Source organism: Schistocerca gregaria, chromosome 3, assembly GCF_023897955.1.
Source record: "Schistocerca gregaria isolate iqSchGreg1 chromosome 3, iqSchGreg1.2, whole genome shotgun sequence".
NCBI lineage: Eukaryota > Metazoa > Arthropoda > Insecta > Orthoptera > Acrididae > Schistocerca > Schistocerca gregaria.
The window spans coordinates 71,645,195-71,663,111 of NC_064922.1; the positions used below are offsets into that span (position 1 = coordinate 71,645,195).

Below are 17,917 nucleotides of genomic sequence, written 5' to 3' on the forward strand. Positions count from 1 at the left end.
CCAGTTTTAGCAGGAGCTATTACTATATTATTAACAGATCGAAATTTAAATACATCATTCCTTGACTCTGCAGGAGGGGGTGACCCAATTCTATATCAACATCTATTTTGATTCTTTGGACACCCAGAAGTTTATATTTTAATTCTACCGGGGTTCGGAATTATTTCACATATTGTATGTCAAGAAAGAGGAAAAATTGAATCATTTGGAACATTAGGTATAATTTATGCTATACTATCAATTGGACTAATAGGATTTATTGTATGAGCACATCATATTTTTACAGTAGGAATGGATGTTGACACACGAGCATATTTTACATCAGCAACAATAATTATTGCTGTACCTACAGGAATTAAGGTATTTAGATGATTAGCTACATTATATGGAACTAAATTCAAGTTCAATCCACCATTATTATGAGCTCTAGGATTTATTTTCCTATTTACAATTGGTGGATTAACAGGATTAGTATTAGCAAATTCATCACTTGATATTGTATTACATGATACATATTATGTAGTAGCCCACTTTCATTATGTATTACCTATAGGAGCAGTATTTGCAATTATAGGAGGTGTCATTCAATGATATCCACTATTTACAGGATTAACTATAAATAATACATGATTAAAAATCCAATTTACAATTATATTCATTGGAGTAAATTTAACATTCTTTCCTCAACACTTCCTAGGATTAGCAGGAATACCTCGACGATACTCTGACTACCCAGACGCATATACATCATGAAACGTAGTATCGAGAATTGGGTCTACAATTTCTATTGTAGGAATCATTATATTCATTGTAATTATATGAGAAAGAATGATTACAAACCGAGCAATTATATTTAGAGCTAACATAAGAAGATCAACAGAATGACTACAAAATAACCCTCCTGCAGAACATAGTTACTCAGAATTACCATTAATCTCTAGATTCTAATATGGCAGATTAGTGCAGTAGATTTAAGCTCTACAAATAAAGGTTTGACCTTTTATTAGAAAATATTTATTAATGGCAACATGATCAAATTTATCTCTTCAAGATGGAGCTTCACCATTAATGGAGCAATTATCATTCTTTCATGATCATACTATGGTCGTATTATTATTAATTACAGTAATTGTAGGTTATGCCCTAAGTTATATATTATTTATTGCTTATACTAACCGTAATATACTTCATGGACATTTAATTGAAACAATCTGAACAGCTTTACCAGCAATTACATTAATTTTTATTGCCCTTCCATCATTATGACTATTATATTTACTTGATGATTCAGTAGATGTAATAATTACAATTAAAACCATTGGACGACAATGATATTGAAGATATGAATATTCAGACTTCATAGACGTAGAATTTGACACTTATATAACACCAGAACAAGACCTAGAAAATGATGGATTCCGACTACTAGATGTAGATAACCGAACAATCCTACCAATAAATACAGAAGTACGAGTATTAACAAGAGCATCAGATGTTCTACACTCATGAGCAGTTCCTGCATTAGGGGTTAAAATTGATGCAACGCCAGGTCGGTTAAATCAATGAACATTCACAATAAATCGACCTGGATTATTCTTTGGACAATGCTCAGAAATCTGTGGAGCAAACCACAGATTTATACCAATTGTAATTGAAAGAACTTCAGTAAATTTATTTATTAAGTGATTATCTAAGATAATTTAAGGAGTTAGTTAAAATAAATAACATTAGAGTGTCAATCTAAAGTAACTAAAAAAAATTAGTACACCTTGAAATTCATCAGATGACTGAAAGTACTTAAATTGAAAATGATAACAAATCTATTCTCAACATTTGACCCATCAACTAACATCTTTAATTTATCATTAAATTGAACTAGAACATTTCTAGGACTATTATTAATCCCATCACTATTTTGACTTACACCATCACGAATTAACATTATCTGAAATAAACTAAATTTAACCTTACATAATGAATTTAAAACACTTCTTGGACCAAAATCATTTAATGGAACAACATTCATTTTCATCTCAATTTTTATTATAATATTATTTAACAATTTCATAGGATTATTCCCTTATATTTTTACTAGAACAAGACATTTAGCATTAACATTTGCAATTGCCCTACCTATATGGCTAAGATTTAAATTATTTGGATGAATTAACCATATTAATCATATATTTACACACCTTGTACCACAAGGTACACCGCCTGCATTAATATCATTTATAGTACTAATTGAAACAATTAGTAATGTTATTCGACCAGGTACATTAGCAGTACGGTTGGCAGCAAATATAATTGCAGGACACTTATTATTAACCTTATTAGGAAACACAGGACCATCTATATCAATAAACTTAATCTCATTACTAATTATTGGACAAATACTTCTATTAATTCTAGAATCAGCAGTAGCAATAATTCAAGCCTATGTTTTCTCAATTCTAAGAACTCTATATTCTAGAGAAGTATATTAAACCTATGTTAACAACTCACTCAAACCACCCATTCCACTTAGTAGACTATAGACCTTGACCATTAACAGGAGCAATTGGAGCAATAGTCCTAGTATCAGGACTAGCAAAATGATTCCACCTATTTAATATTAACTTATTCATAATTGGATTTGGAATTACCCTACTAACTATAATTCAATGATGACGAGATGTAGTACGAGAAGGAACATATCAAGGATTACATACAGGATTTGTATCAATTGGATTACGATGAGGAATAATTTTATTTATTGCATCAGAGGTATTATTTTTCGTTTCTTTTTTTTGAGCATTCTTTAGAAGAAGATTAGCACCAACAATTGAACTAGGAATACTATGACCTCCAATAGGAATTCAACCCTTTAACCCTATACAAATTCCATTACTTAATACAGCTATTCTTTTAGCATCAGGAGTAACAGTACCATGAGCACATCATAGTTTAATGGAATCTAATCATACTCAAGCACTACAAGGATTATTCTTCACAGTGTTATTAGGACTATACTTTACAATACTTCAAGCATATGAATATTGAGAAGCACCTTTTACCATTGCAGATGCAGTTTATGGATCAACATTCTTTGTTGCAACAAGATTCCATGGTTTACACGTAATTATTGGAACAATCTTTTTATCAACATGTCTACTTCGACACTCAATAAATCAATTTTCACCAAGACATCACTTTGGATTTGAAGCAGCAGCATGATACTGACACTTCGTAGACGTAGTATGATTATTCTTATATATCTCTATTTATTGATGAGGTAGATAATTGTTTTTCTAGTATAAATAGTACATTTGACTTCCAATCAGAAAGCTTGATATAAATCAAGAAAAACAATTCTAATTCTATCAACAAGAGTTTTCATTAGATTTATTATTCCAATAATTGTTATAATCCTGGCAACAACACTATCAAAAAAATTAATTAATGATCGAGGAAAAAGATCACCATTTGAATGTGGGTTTGATCCAAAAAGATCAGCACGAATACCATTCTCAATACGATTCTTCCTAATCGCAGTAATCTTTTTAATTTTTGATGTAGAAATTGCACTAATTCTACCAATTGTAATTATTTTTAAAACTTCAGACATTATAATCTGAACAGTATCAACAATATTTTTTATTCTAGTTCTATTAGGAGGACTATACCATGAATGAAACCAAGGAGCATTACAATGAGCAGAATAAAGGGTTGTAGTTAAATATAACATTTGGGTTGCATTCAAAAAGTATTGATATTATCAATCAACCTTAAATAGAATAAGAAGCGAAATATTGCAGTCAGTTTCGACCTGGAAGATTGGTATGTACTACCCTTATTCTTATTAATTGAAGCCAAAAAGAGGCGTATTACTGTTAATAATATAATTGAACTATAATAGTTCCAATTAAGGAAATGTAAAGCCAATATGAAAGCTGCTAACTTTTTATATTAGCGGTTAAAATCCGTTAACATTTGTAAAATTTATATAGTTTAAATAAAACATTACATTTTCACTGTAAAAATAATATATCTATATTTATAAATACTTAAAAGTAAAAATACTTCCTTAACATCTTCAGTGTCACGCTCTAATTATAAGCTATTTAAGTAAACGAAAAACAATATTACCAAAATAAATATTCAAAAAATAAAAGTGAAAAGATAAATCTTGAAATTAGAATCATATCAACCTTGAATATAACCAATTAAATAAATAAATAATCTATATAAACCTTGACCACCAAGTAATTCACCTCAACCATAATCAAATGACTTAGATGAATAATAACCTATTTTTAAAGGAATATATCTAATAAACTTAGTTGAAAGAAAAGGTATAAATCATATAGAACCAGCAAATCTAACAAAAGAAAGTATACTTAAAGAAAATAAATTATGAGAAAAATCAAAATTAGAAATAAGATAACCTAAATAAGCACCTAAAATAACAACTGTAATAGTTAAAAACTTTAAATAATTAGGTAAAGCAATCACATGAGGAATAGGAAAAATTAATCAAGATAAAAGACTACCACCAAAAACAGCAACAAACAATAGACCAATTATTCCAAATGAAATATAATAACCCTTATCATCAAAAGAAAATCTAGAATAAAAATTATTATCACCAGATATTGAATAATAAAACAAACGAAAAGAATAAGAAGCAGTTAAACCAGTAGAAAAAAAATAAAGAAAAAAAATTAAACAATTAATTCATCTTAAACAAACCATCTCAAGAATTAAATCCTTTGAATAAAATCCCGCTAAAAAAGGTATTCCACACAAAGATAAACTAGAAACATTAAAACAAACTGAAGTTAAAGGTATGAAATTAACAATTGATCCTATAAAACGAATATCCTGAGAATCCTTCAAATTATGAATTATTGAACCTGCACATATAAATAATAATGCCTTAAATAAAGCATGAGCCAATAAATGAAAAAATGCAAGCTTTGGATCACCTATAGCCAAAATTCTTATTATTAAACCAAGTTGTCTTAAAGTAGAAAGAGCAATAATCTTCTTTAAATCAAACTCAAAATTAGCGCCCAATCCAGCCATAAATATAGTTATACAACCAATTAAAAGTAAAAATCAACCACAATTATAAGTACCCAATATTGGTCTAAAACGAATTAATAAATAAACACCAGCAGTAACAAGAGTAGAAGAATGAACTAAAGCAGAAACAGGAGTAGGAGCTGCTATAGCAGCAGGAAGTCATGAAGAGAAAGGAATCTGAGCTCTCTTAGTTATAGCTGCTAAAACAATTAATATAGTAATGAGCTTTATTTCAAAAGAATTAGAAATAAAATCATAATAATAAATATAATTTCAACCACCAAAATTTAAAATTCATGCAATAGAAATTAAAATAGCAACATCACCAATACGATTAGAAAGTGCAGTTAATATACCAGCACTATAAGATTTTACATTTTGATAATAAATAACTAAACAATAAGAAACTAAACCTAAACCATCTCAACCTAATAAAATTCTAATTAAATTAGGACTAATAATTAAAAAAACCTATAGAAAGAATAAATATTAAAACAATAATAATAAAACGATTTATATTCTTTTCACCAGATATATAATCCTCTCTATAATAAATAACCAAAGAAGAAATATATATAACAAAAGATATAAAAATAAGAGATATTCAATCCAAAATTAAAGTTATAACAACTATAGAACCATTTAAATTGAAAAGCTCTCACTCAACAAAAACTCTATAATCAATTATTAAATAATAAATACCTAAAATAAAAATTATAGTTCTCGAAATAAACAAAGAAAAAAAACTCAAAGAACAAATAGAAAATAAATTCACGGCCTAAGATGAAAAACTTCATATCATTGATTCCACAAAACAATATTTTTAATTAAAATACTTAAGCAAACTAAACAAAGAAATATTCACCCTTTAAACAGAGAATATTTAAAGGCAATCAATGTAAAAGTAAAAGATGATATTCACGAAAATAACCAAGAGAACAAGTATAAACACCAGAATTATAATTCCCATGCTGAGAATAAGAATATATATACAAAGTATAAACAGCTCTAAAAAAAGATAAAAAAATCAAAGCAAAGAATCTAAAAGAAGATCAAGATATAATTCTATTTAATAATCTAATTTCACCTACCAAATTTAAAGAAGGAGGAGCAGCCATATTTGATGATCTTAAAAGAAATCATCATAAAGCCATTCTTGGCATCAAATTAATTATACCCTTGTTAATTAATAATCTTCGTCTACCTAAACGTTCATAAATAATATTAGATAAACAAAATAAACCAGAAGAACATAAACCATGACCAACCATTAGAGAAAGAGAACCTACACAACCTCATCAATTCATAGTCATCAATCCACCAATAACCATTCTTATATGAGCAACAGAAGAATATGCAATTAAAGACTTTAAATCAACCTGACGAAAACAAATAAATCTTACAATAACACCCCCAGATAAACCTAAAGACAATCAAAAATAATTAAACTTTAAACCCAAATAAGAAATAACCTTTATAACACGAAAAATACCATAACCACCTAACTTTAATAAAACACCAGCAAGAATTATTCTACCTGAAATAGGGGCCTCTACATGAGCCTTAGGAAGTCATAAATGAACCAAAAACATAGGTATCTTAAATAAAAAAGCCAAAATAATAAATACATAAAACATAAAATAATAAGAACCAAAATCAACCAATAAAGGAAAATATAAAGTATTAGAAAAATCATAAACCTTAAATAAAACTAAAAATAAAGTTAATCTAGCAACCAAAGTATAAAAAATTAAATAAACACCAGCCTGCAAACGCTCAGAATAAAATTTGATTAATAGGGTAAAATTGAATGCCTCGGAATGGTGTTTTATTATAAAATGGTAAAATTATTAAGATTCTAATTGATAAAAATAATTCAATAACACCTCCTAACTTATTAGGGATAGATCGTAGAATTGCATATGCAAATAGGAAATATCATTCTGGTTGAATGTGAACTGGTGTTACTAATGGGTTGGCAGGTACAAAGTTATCTGGATCTCCTAATAGGTAAGGATTAATTAAACATAGTATAATTAATAATGATGTTATTATTACAAATGTAATAGAATCCTTAAAGGTAAAGTATGGATGGTATGGAATTTTTTCAATATCTCCATTTAGTCCAAGAGGATTATTAGATCCTGTTTGGTGAAGAAAAAATAAATGAATTGCTGCTATAGCAGCAATAATAAATGGTAATACAAAATGGAATGTGAAGAATCGATTTAATGTTGCATTATCAACAGCGAATCCTCCTCATACTCATTGGACTAAATCTGTTCCTAAGTATGGGATTGCTGATAATAAATTAGTAATTACTGTTGTACCTCAAAAAGATATTTGGCCTCAGGGTAAGACATATCCTATAAATGCAGTTGCTATAACTAAAAATAAAATCACTGTACCAATTATTCAGGTATGTATATATATATAAGATCCATAGTAAATTCCCCGTCCTACATGTAAGTAAATACAAATAAAAAATATAGATGCTCCATTTGCGTGTAAGGTTCGGATAATTCAACCATTATTTACGTCTCGGCAGATGTGTACTACACTACTGAATGCTATTTCAATATTTGATGTATAATGTATAGCTAAAAATAGTCCAGTTACGATTTGAATTACCAAACATAACCCTAATAGGGATCCAAAATTTCATCAAAATGAAATATTTGTTGGGGCAGGTAAGTCAATTAAAGAGTTATTAATAATTTTAATCAAAGGATGTCTTAATCGTAAGGGTTTATTCATTAGTAATTATCTTATTTTACGAAAAGGTCCCTGATTAATATTGGTGATTTTAACAACTGCTAGTAGTGCTAAAAATAAATAAATTATTATTATTATTGTAATAATGAATGTTGGTCTATTATATAATTTTTCTAAAGATATTGTTATTTCTTGATAATTGATTGAATTATCAATATTTATAGTTTCGGTGTTTTTGAAAAAGTCTATAAATATAGATATATTTAGAATAATTAATATTAATATGATAAATACTCACATTATTAATGTAATAATTATAGTGATTGATTTAGGCTGAAATATTTCGTTTGATGCAATTCTTGTGATGTAAATAAATAATACTAGTAGACCACCAAGAAATGTTAAAAATAAAATATATGATAATCAATATCTTTCTATTATTGTTCCTGTTATTAATCCAACTAGGAAGGTTTGAAGGATAATAAAAAGCATTATTGATATTGGGTGTCTTAATTTAATAAAATTAATATTTATTACATTTGATAATGATATAATTATTATTTTGATCATTTCAGGGGTTAGTTTATTTAAAATACCGGTTTTGGGGACCGATGATGGAAGCTTTTCCACCTCTGAAGTTTTAAAAGTGGGGGCTGGACTTATTTCCGGTTTACAAGACCGGCGTTTTTTTTAAACTATTAAAACTAATGTTTATATTCTCTATTTTTACTTCTTTATTGATTTATTTTGCTGGTGTTTATGTTTTTTCTTCTAAACGTAAACATTTATTAATGGTTCTTTTGAGATTAGAGTATATTGTTCTTTCTTTATTTATGTTAGTTATTGTTTTTCTTATTGAGTTTGATTATGATTATTTTTTTCCTGTTATTTTTTTAGTTTTTTCTGTTTGTGAGGGTGCTTTAGGTCTTTCTATTTTAGTTTCAATAATTCGTTCTCATGGTAATGATTTTTTTAATTCTTTTGGTTTATCTTTATGTTAAAGTATTTATTTATAACTATTTTTTTGATCCCTCTTTGTTTATTAAATAATTGTTGATGGTTGGTTCATTCTTTAATGTTTCTGTCGGGTTTTGTTTTTATAATTTGTGTTTATTCATATGCTGATTTGAATATAATTAGATATTATTTTGGTATTGATTATTTTTCTTTTAGTTTAATTTTACTTAGTTTTTGGATTTGTTCTTTAATAATCACTGCTAGAGGTTCAGTTTATTTAAGTTCATATCATTCTAATTTTTTGTTTTTATGGTTTTGATTTTAATAATTATGCTTTACTGTTCATTAGCTAGATTAAGTCTTCTTTCTTTTTATATATTTTTTGAGGCTAGATTAGTTCCTACTTTACTTTTAATTTTGGGTTGGGGTTATCAACCTGAGCGTTTGCAGGCTGGTGTTTATTTAATTTTTTATACTTTGGTTGCTAGATTACCTTTATTATTAGTTTTATTTAAGGTTTATGATTTTTCTAATACTTTATATTTTCCTTTATTGGTTGATTTTGGTTCTTATTATTTTATGTTTTATGTATTTATAATTTTGGCTTTTTTAGTTAAGATACCTATGTTTTTGGTTCATTTATGACTTCCTAAGGCTCATGTAGAGGCCCCGATTTCAGGTAGAATAATTCTTGCTGGTGTTTTATTAAAGTTAGGTGGTTATGGTATTTTTCGTGTTATAAAGGTTATTTCTTATTTGGGTTTAAAGTTTAATTATTTTTGATTGTCTTTAGGTTTATCTGGGGGTGTTATTGTAAGATTTATTTGTTTTCGTCAGGTTGATTTAAAGTCTTTAATTGCATATTCTTCTGTTGCTCATATAAGAATGGTTATTGGTGGATTGATGACTATGAATTGATGAGGTTGTGTAGGTTCTCTTTCTCTAATGGTTGGTCATGGTTTATGTTCTTCTGGTTTATTTTGTTTATCTAATATTATTTATGAACGTTTAGGTAGACGAAGATTATTAATTAACAAGGGTATAATTAATTTGATGCCAAGAATGGCTTTATGATGATTTCTTTTAAGATCATCAAATATGGCTGCTCCTCCTTCTTTAAATTTGGTAGGTGAAATTAGATTATTAAATAGAATTATATCTTGATCTTCTTTTAGATTCTTTGCTTTGATTCTTTTATCTTTTTTTAGAGCTGTTTATACTTTGTATATATATTCTTATTCTCAGCATGGGAATTATTATTCTGGTGTTTATACTTGTTCTCTTGGTTATTACGTGAATATCATCTTTTACTTTTACATTGATTGCCTTTAAATATTCTCTGTTTAAAGGGTGAATATTTCTTTGTTTAGTTTGCTTAAGTATTTTAATTAAAAATATTGTTTTGTGGAATCAATGATATGAAGTTTTTCATCTTAGGCCGTGAATTTATTTTCTATTTGTTCTTTGAGTTTTTTTTCTTTGTTTATTTCGAGAACTATAATTTTTATTTTAGGTATTTATTATTTAATAATTGATTATAGAGTTTTTGTTGAGTGAGAGCTTTTCAATTTAAATGGTTCTATAGTTGTTATAACTTTAATTTTGGATTGAATATCTCTTATTTTTATATCTTTTGTTATATATATTTCTTCTTTGGTTATTTATTATAGTGAGGATTATATATCAGATGAAAAGAATATAAATCGTTTTATTATTATTGTTTTAATATTTATTCTTTCTATAGGTTTTTTAATTATTAGTCCTACTTTAATTAGAATTTTATTAGGTTGAGATGGTTTAGGTTTAGTTTCTTATTGTTTAGTTATTTATTATCAAAATGTAAAATCTTATAGTGCTGAATATCTTATAGTCTGAATATTCATATCTTCAATATCATTGTCGTCCAATGGTTTTAATTGTAATTATTGCATCTACTGAATCATCAAGTAAATATAATAGTCGTAATGATGGAAGGGCAATAAAAATTAATGTAATTGCTGGTAAAGCTGTTCAGATTGTTTCAATTAAATGTCCATGAAGTATATTACGGTTAGTATAGGCAATAAATAATATATAACTTAGGGCATAACCTACAATTACTGTAATTAATAATAATACGACCATAGTATGATCATGAAAGAATGATAATTGCTCCATTAATGGTGAAGCTCCATCTTGAAGAGATAAATTTGATCATGTTGCCATTAATAAATATTTTCTAATAAAAGGTCAAACCTTTATTTGTAGAGCTTAAATCTACTGCACTAATCTGCCATATTAGAATCTAGAGATTAATGGTAATTCTGAGTAACTATGTTCTGCAGGAGGGTTATTTTGTAGTCATTCTGTTGATCTTCTTATGTTAGCTCTAAATATAATTGCTCGGTTTGTAATCATTCTTTCTCATATAATTACAATGAATATAATGATTCCTACAATAGAAATTGTAGACCCTATTCTTGATACTACGTTTCATGATGTATATGCGTCTGAGTAGTCAGAGTATCGTCGAGGTATTCCTGCTAATCCTAGGAAGTGTTGAGGAAAGAATGTTAAATTTACTCCAATGAATATAATTGTAAATTGGATTTTTAATCATGTATTATTTATAGTTAATCCTGTAAATAGTGGATATCATTGAATGACACCTCCTATAATTGCAAATACTGCTCCTATAGATAATACATAATGAAAGTGGGCTACTACATAATATGTATCATGTAATACAATATCAAGTGATGAATTTGCTAATACTAATCCTGTTAATCCACCAATTGTAAATAGGAAAATAAATCCTAGAGCTCATAATAATGGTGGATTGAACTTGAATTTAGTTCCATATAATGTAGCTAATCATCTAAATACCTTAATTCCTGTAGGTACAGCAATAATTATTGTTGCTGATGTAAAATATGCTCGTGTGTCAACATCCATTCCTACTGTAAATATATGATGTGCTCATACAATAAATCCTATTAGTCCAATTGATAGTATAGCATAAATTATACCTAATGTTCCAAATGATTCAATTTTTCCTCTTTCTTGACATACAATATGTGAAATAATTCCGAACCCTGGTAGAATTAAAATATAAACTTCTTGGTGTCCAAAGAATGAAAATAGATGTTGATATAGAATTGGGTCACCGCCTCCTGCAGGGTCAAAGAATGATGTATTTAAATTTCGATCTGTTAATAATATAGTAATAGCTCCTGCTAAAACTGGAAGTGAAAGAAGGAGAAGTAATGCTGTAATAGCTACAGATCATACAAATAAAGGTGTTTGATCTAAAGTTATACTTTCTGATCGTATATTAATTGCTGTTGTAATGAAATTCACTGCACCAAGAATAGATGATACACCTGCTAAGTGCAGTGAAAAAATAGCTAGATCTACAGATGCACCCCTGTGTGCAATAGCTCCTGCTAGAGGAGGGTAAACTGTTCATCCTGTACCAGCACCATTATCTACTATAGAAGATGTAAGAAGAAGGGTTAGTGAAGGTGGTAGTAATCAAAAACTTATATTATTTATTCGTGGAAATGCTATATCTGGTGCACCAATTATTAGTGGAACAAGTCAATTACCAAATCCACCAATTATAATAGGTATTACTATAAAGAAAATTATTACGAATGCGTGAGCTGTAATAATAACATTATAAATCTGGTCATCCCCAATTAGAGATCCGGGTTGGCCAAGTTCAGCACGAATAAGTATTCTTATTGATGTTCCTACTATTCCTGCTCATGCTCCAAATATGAAGTATAAAGTACCAATGTCCTTATGGTTTGTTGAGAATAATCATTTTTGCGGTAAGATGGCTGAATTTTAGGTGGTAGACTGTAAATCTACTTATGAGATGTTTTCTCTCTTATCATATTTAGGTCTTATATTCAATTATGATTCTAGACTGCAATTCTAGAGGTGTAAAATTTTACTAAGGCCTAAAAGATTATTCTTTTAATTATAACTTTGAAGGTTATTAGTTTGATTAACTTAAGTCCTTAGTATAATGAAATTAAGGTTGATGTTGAAATCAATCCTATTGTTGAAATTATTACTGTTATAGGAAGAATGATTCTTGATTTTTGGGACTTTATCTTTATAGATCACGAATTTTCTGTGTATGATATAATTAGAGCTGAGAATCTAATACGTATATAGTGGTAGAGTGTAATTGTAGTTAATACAACTATAATAGTTATAATAGTTGTTATATTGTTTTCTATTAATGATTGTATTACAATTCATTTTGGTAAGAATCCAAGGAATGGTGGTAGTCCACCTAAAGATAATAAAGATAAGAATATTATGAATTTAATTTCGGTTTTTATATTTCTGGCTGAATAAATTTGATTAAATAATAAAACTATAATTAATCTTAATAGTGAGTAAATAATGAAGTATAGTTCTCAGATGTTTTCTCTGACTGTTAATGATCTAATTATTCAACCTAGATGTCTGATTGATGAATATGCTAAAAGTTGTCGTAAGGATGTTTGATTTAAACCTCCTATTGCCCCAATAATAATTCTTAAGATAATAATTGTTCAAATAAAAGTTCTTAATTGAATACAATGTGATAAGACCATTATTGGGGCGATTTTTTGTCATGTTATTAATGTTAAACAATTATTTCATATATATATATTATATATATATATATATATAATAAATAATTTATATTAATATATTACATTTAATTGAAATTAAAGTATTATAAGTTCATCTTACCATTATCAATTGATTATTTTAATGCAATTATTTACCTAGGATTATAGCTACTTATGTTTTTAGCTTAAAATAGGTTATTATAATATAATATATATAATAATATGTAATTTAATATTTAATATTATTATAATTGGATATAATAAATAAAATTATTAATTTAAATATAAAATATTATAATTAATATAAATAATTATATTAATTATAATAATATAATTATGTAAATTATCTATAATTAGATTATTTAACTAATATATATGAAAGTTAACTTAATATAAAAAAAAGAATTCATATTAATAACATATTATATTAAATTACATAATTGTATAAAATATATTTATTATATTATTTAATCTTTCTTTATTTATTAGTGAAAAGAAAGATTAAATAAGAAAGAATATAATACATTTATTGCTATACATGTTCCATATTAATCTTTAATTATATATAATAGAGAAGTTGTTGTGGTCATACATAGGGGCGTTTATTTTTTTTTGTTTATGTTTGTGGTTTTTTTCTTTTTTTTTCTTTAAATATTTGAATCTTTTATTTTTTCCTGAATTAATAGATTTAAAATTTTCTTATTTTTTATTTTTAAAAGTTTTATTCTTGCTTGTTTATTCACTTTTTCTTTGTATTATATGTAGGTTTTGTTAGACTAAATGTTCTTTTTGCAGTAATTTGATTTAATTATCAAGTGATTTTGGATTTAGCAATTGATTTAGTATCGGCATAATTCGTGCCAGCAGCCACGGTTATACGATTGATACAAGTGAATATTATTGGTTAAAACAGTTGTTTATATTATTAGGGTTGAAATATAAATTTGTAAGGTGAAATGTTAAAATTTATTTGTGGCCCTTTTTATGAATCTGTGAAATTTAAATAATAAACTAGGATTAGATACCCTATTATTTTAAATGTTAATTATATTTACCAGGGTACTATTAGTTAAGGTCTTTAAACCCAAAGAATTTTGCGGTATCTCATTCCATTCAGAGGAACCTACCCCACGATTGATAATACACGATTTACTCTACTTAATTTATTTGTTTGTATATCTCCGTTATCAGAGAATCTTTTTAGAGTTATAATTCTCAAGATTTATAATTATAAAATATTTCAGGTCAAGGTGCAGCTTATAGTTAAGAGGAGGTGGGTTACAATAGATTTTTGTTTATAACGGATTTGATAGTGAAATACTGTTAATGAAGGTGGATTTGATAGTAATTTAATTTATTTAATTTAACTGATATTGGCTCTGAGATGTGTACACATCGCCCGTCGCTCTCATTATTGATTATTCTATTTTATTTTAAAGTAGCTTCAATTTAGATGAGATAAGTCGTAACATAGTAGATGTACTGGAAAGTGTATCTAGGAAGAGTTTCAAGATATAACTTATTAGTAAAGTGTTTCATTTACACTGAAAATTTTTTTGTGCAAATCAGGATATCTTGATTATTTATTTTATTATATTTATTTTTTGTTTATTTAATTATTTAATATAAATAATTTTATTGTATTTTTGTCTTAGTATATTTTATAGAATTGATTTTTTAAATTATAGTTTATTGGTAATGTAAGAGTTTTATGAAATATTATTTTAAATTTTTTTAAGTAGATTTTATTTATTGTACCTTTTGTATCAGGGTTTATCAAAATTTTTGTATTTATTTTACTTGTCTCGATTTGGGTTGATTTATAAATAATTTATAGTTAATGTATCATAATTATTATTAAATTATTTATAGAAATGAGATGTTAATCGTTTCCCAAGATATCTAGTTTCTTAAGAAAAAATTTAATTTTTTAAAGTTATTTGTTTTTATTTAATTTTTTAAGTAAAAATATTAACTTATTTATTCTTTAAGGGATAAGCTTTGAAGTTAATAACCTATAATTTATTTTATAGAAATATAATAGTAAGCTTTAAACCAGCTATCTTTAAGATTACGTTTTAGTTCATTATTTTTTATTTTGATTTTATAAATATTTTAGGTTTTTTATTAAGATTATTAATTTAATTTTAAAATTTTTGTAATAATGATAGAATTAGTATATTTATTTGTACGAAATTTTTACCTTGTGAACTTATTATAAGGAACTAGGCAAAATTGATTTCCGCCTGTTTATCAAAAACATGTCCTCTTGTTTATATTTTGAGGTCTGGCCTGCTCACTGAGCGTATTTTTAAAGAGCCGTGGTATTTTGACCGTGCAAAGGTAGCATAATCATTAGTCTCTTAATTAGTGGCTGGAATGAATGGCTTGACGAGAAATCAACTGTCTCTTAATAAATTTTTGAATTTAACTTTTGAGTCAAAAGGCTTAAATTCTTCTTTAGGACGAGAAGCCCCTATAGAGCTTGACATTTTACTTTTATATAGTTTTTTGTTTGTCTTTCTATATTTAATGATGATGTTTTGTTGGGGTGACATGAAGAATAGATAAACTCTTCATTATTATATCATTTATTTATGTTTGTTATTTTGATCCATAATTTATGATCATAAGATTAAGTTACCTTAGGGATAACAGCGTAATTGTTTTTGAGAGCTCATATCGACAAAGCAGATTGCGACCTCGATGTTGGATTAAGAAAAATTTTGGGTGCAGGAGCCCAATGATTAGGTCTGTTCGACCTTTAAATTCTTACATGATCTGAGTTCAGACCGGCGTGAGCCAGGTCGGTTTCTATCCTAAGATTGTTAATCCATATTAGTACGAAAGGACCATATGGTTAAAATATTTTTTGTTATATTGATTAATATTAATTTATTTACTATTTTGACAGATTAATGTGTTGAATTTAGAATTCATTTATGTAGATTTTTTCTACAAATAGTATTGATACTTTATGATTTATTTATATTTATTTTGAATTTTCTTTTATTGGTTATTTGTGTTTTAATTAGTGTTGCCTTTTTAACTTTATTAGAGCGTAAGGTTTTAGGTTATATTCAGATTCGAAAGGGTCCAAATAAGGTAGGTTTTGTTGGAATTCCTCAGCCATTTAGAGATGCTATTAAGTTAATTTGTAAGGAGCAGCCAATTCCTATTATATCTAATTACCTACTTTATTATTTTTCCCCTGTTTTTAATTTAATGATTTCTTTAGCCGTTTGAGTAATTTTTCCTTATTTAACTTATATGTGTTCTTTTTCTTATGGATTTTTATTTTTTTTATGTTGTACTAGATTAGGTGTTTATACTGTTATAATTGCTGGTTGATCTTCTAATTCAAATTATTCATTATTAGGTTCTCTTCGTTCTGTTGCTCAAACAATTTCTTATGAAGTTAGTTTAGCTTTAATTTTATTGTCTTTAATTATTTTAATTGGTAGTTTTAATATGTTTGATTTTATAAACTATCAGCTTTATTGTTGATTTATTATTATTTCTTTTCCTTTAGCTTTAGCTTGTTTTGCTTCTTGCTTAGCTGAAACTAATCGTACTCCTTTTGATTTTGCTGAAGGGGAATCTGAGTTAGTTTCAGGATTTAATATTGAGTATGGTGCGGGTGGTTTTACTTTAATTTTTTTAGCTGAATATACTAGAATTGTCTTCATAAGAATGTTATTGGCTTTAATTTTTTTGGGCGGTGATTTTTATTCTTTTATATTTTTTATTAAGCTTGCTATTATATCTTTTGGTTTTATTTGGGTTCGTGGAACATTACCACGGTTCCGTTATGATAAATTAATGTACTTAGCTTGAAAAAGTTTTTTACCTTTATCTTTGAATTTTTTTATTTTCTTTGTTGGTTTAAAGATTTTATTTATCTCATTTGTTTAGTGAAATTTTTTGAGAAAAGTTAATAGAAGAGTTAAACTTCTAATTTTATGTTTTCAAAACATATGCTTTTCCTAAGCTAATTAACTTTATTCCTTAATTAATTTATCTCATGCGTTTGCGACATGGACATTAATTAAGAAATATGTGAAGTAAATAATTGTTAAGATTTGACCTGTTATAATATAAGGTTCTTCAACAGGTCGTTTACCAATTCACGTTAGTAAGCATACAACAACTACTATAATTCAGAATAAAATTTGATTAATATGGTAAAATTGAATGCCTCAGAATGGTGTTTTATTATAAAATGGTAAAATTATTAAGATTCTAATTGATAAAAATAATGCAATAACACCTCCTAACTTATTAGGGATAGATCGTAGAATTGCATATGCAAATAGGAAATATCATTCTGGTTGAATGTGAACTGGTGTTACTAATGGGTTGGCAGGTACAAAGTTATCTGGATCTCCTAATAGGTAAGGATTAATTAAACATAGTATAATTAATAATGATGTTATTATTACAAATGTAATAGAATCCTTAAAGGTAAAGTATGGATGGTATGGAATTTTTTCAATATCTCCATTTAGTCCAAGAGGATTATTAGATCCTGTTTGGTGAAGAAAAAATAAATGAATTGCTGC

General features: G+C 26.8%; 1 long non-coding RNA gene across 1 annotated transcript in view; it reads right to left on the bottom strand.

Annotated features, from left to right (window-relative positions):
- Positions 1 to 265: 265 nt before the first annotated feature.
- LOC126354512 (uncharacterized) overlaps positions 266 to 17,917 on the bottom strand; it is a 38,878-nt gene continuing 21,226 nt past the window's right edge. Inside the window, exon 2 of the long non-coding RNA XR_007565344.1 lies at positions 266 to 712. This is a non-coding gene — a long non-coding RNA (uncharacterized LOC126354512). The remainder of the gene's footprint in view (positions 713 to 17,917) is intronic.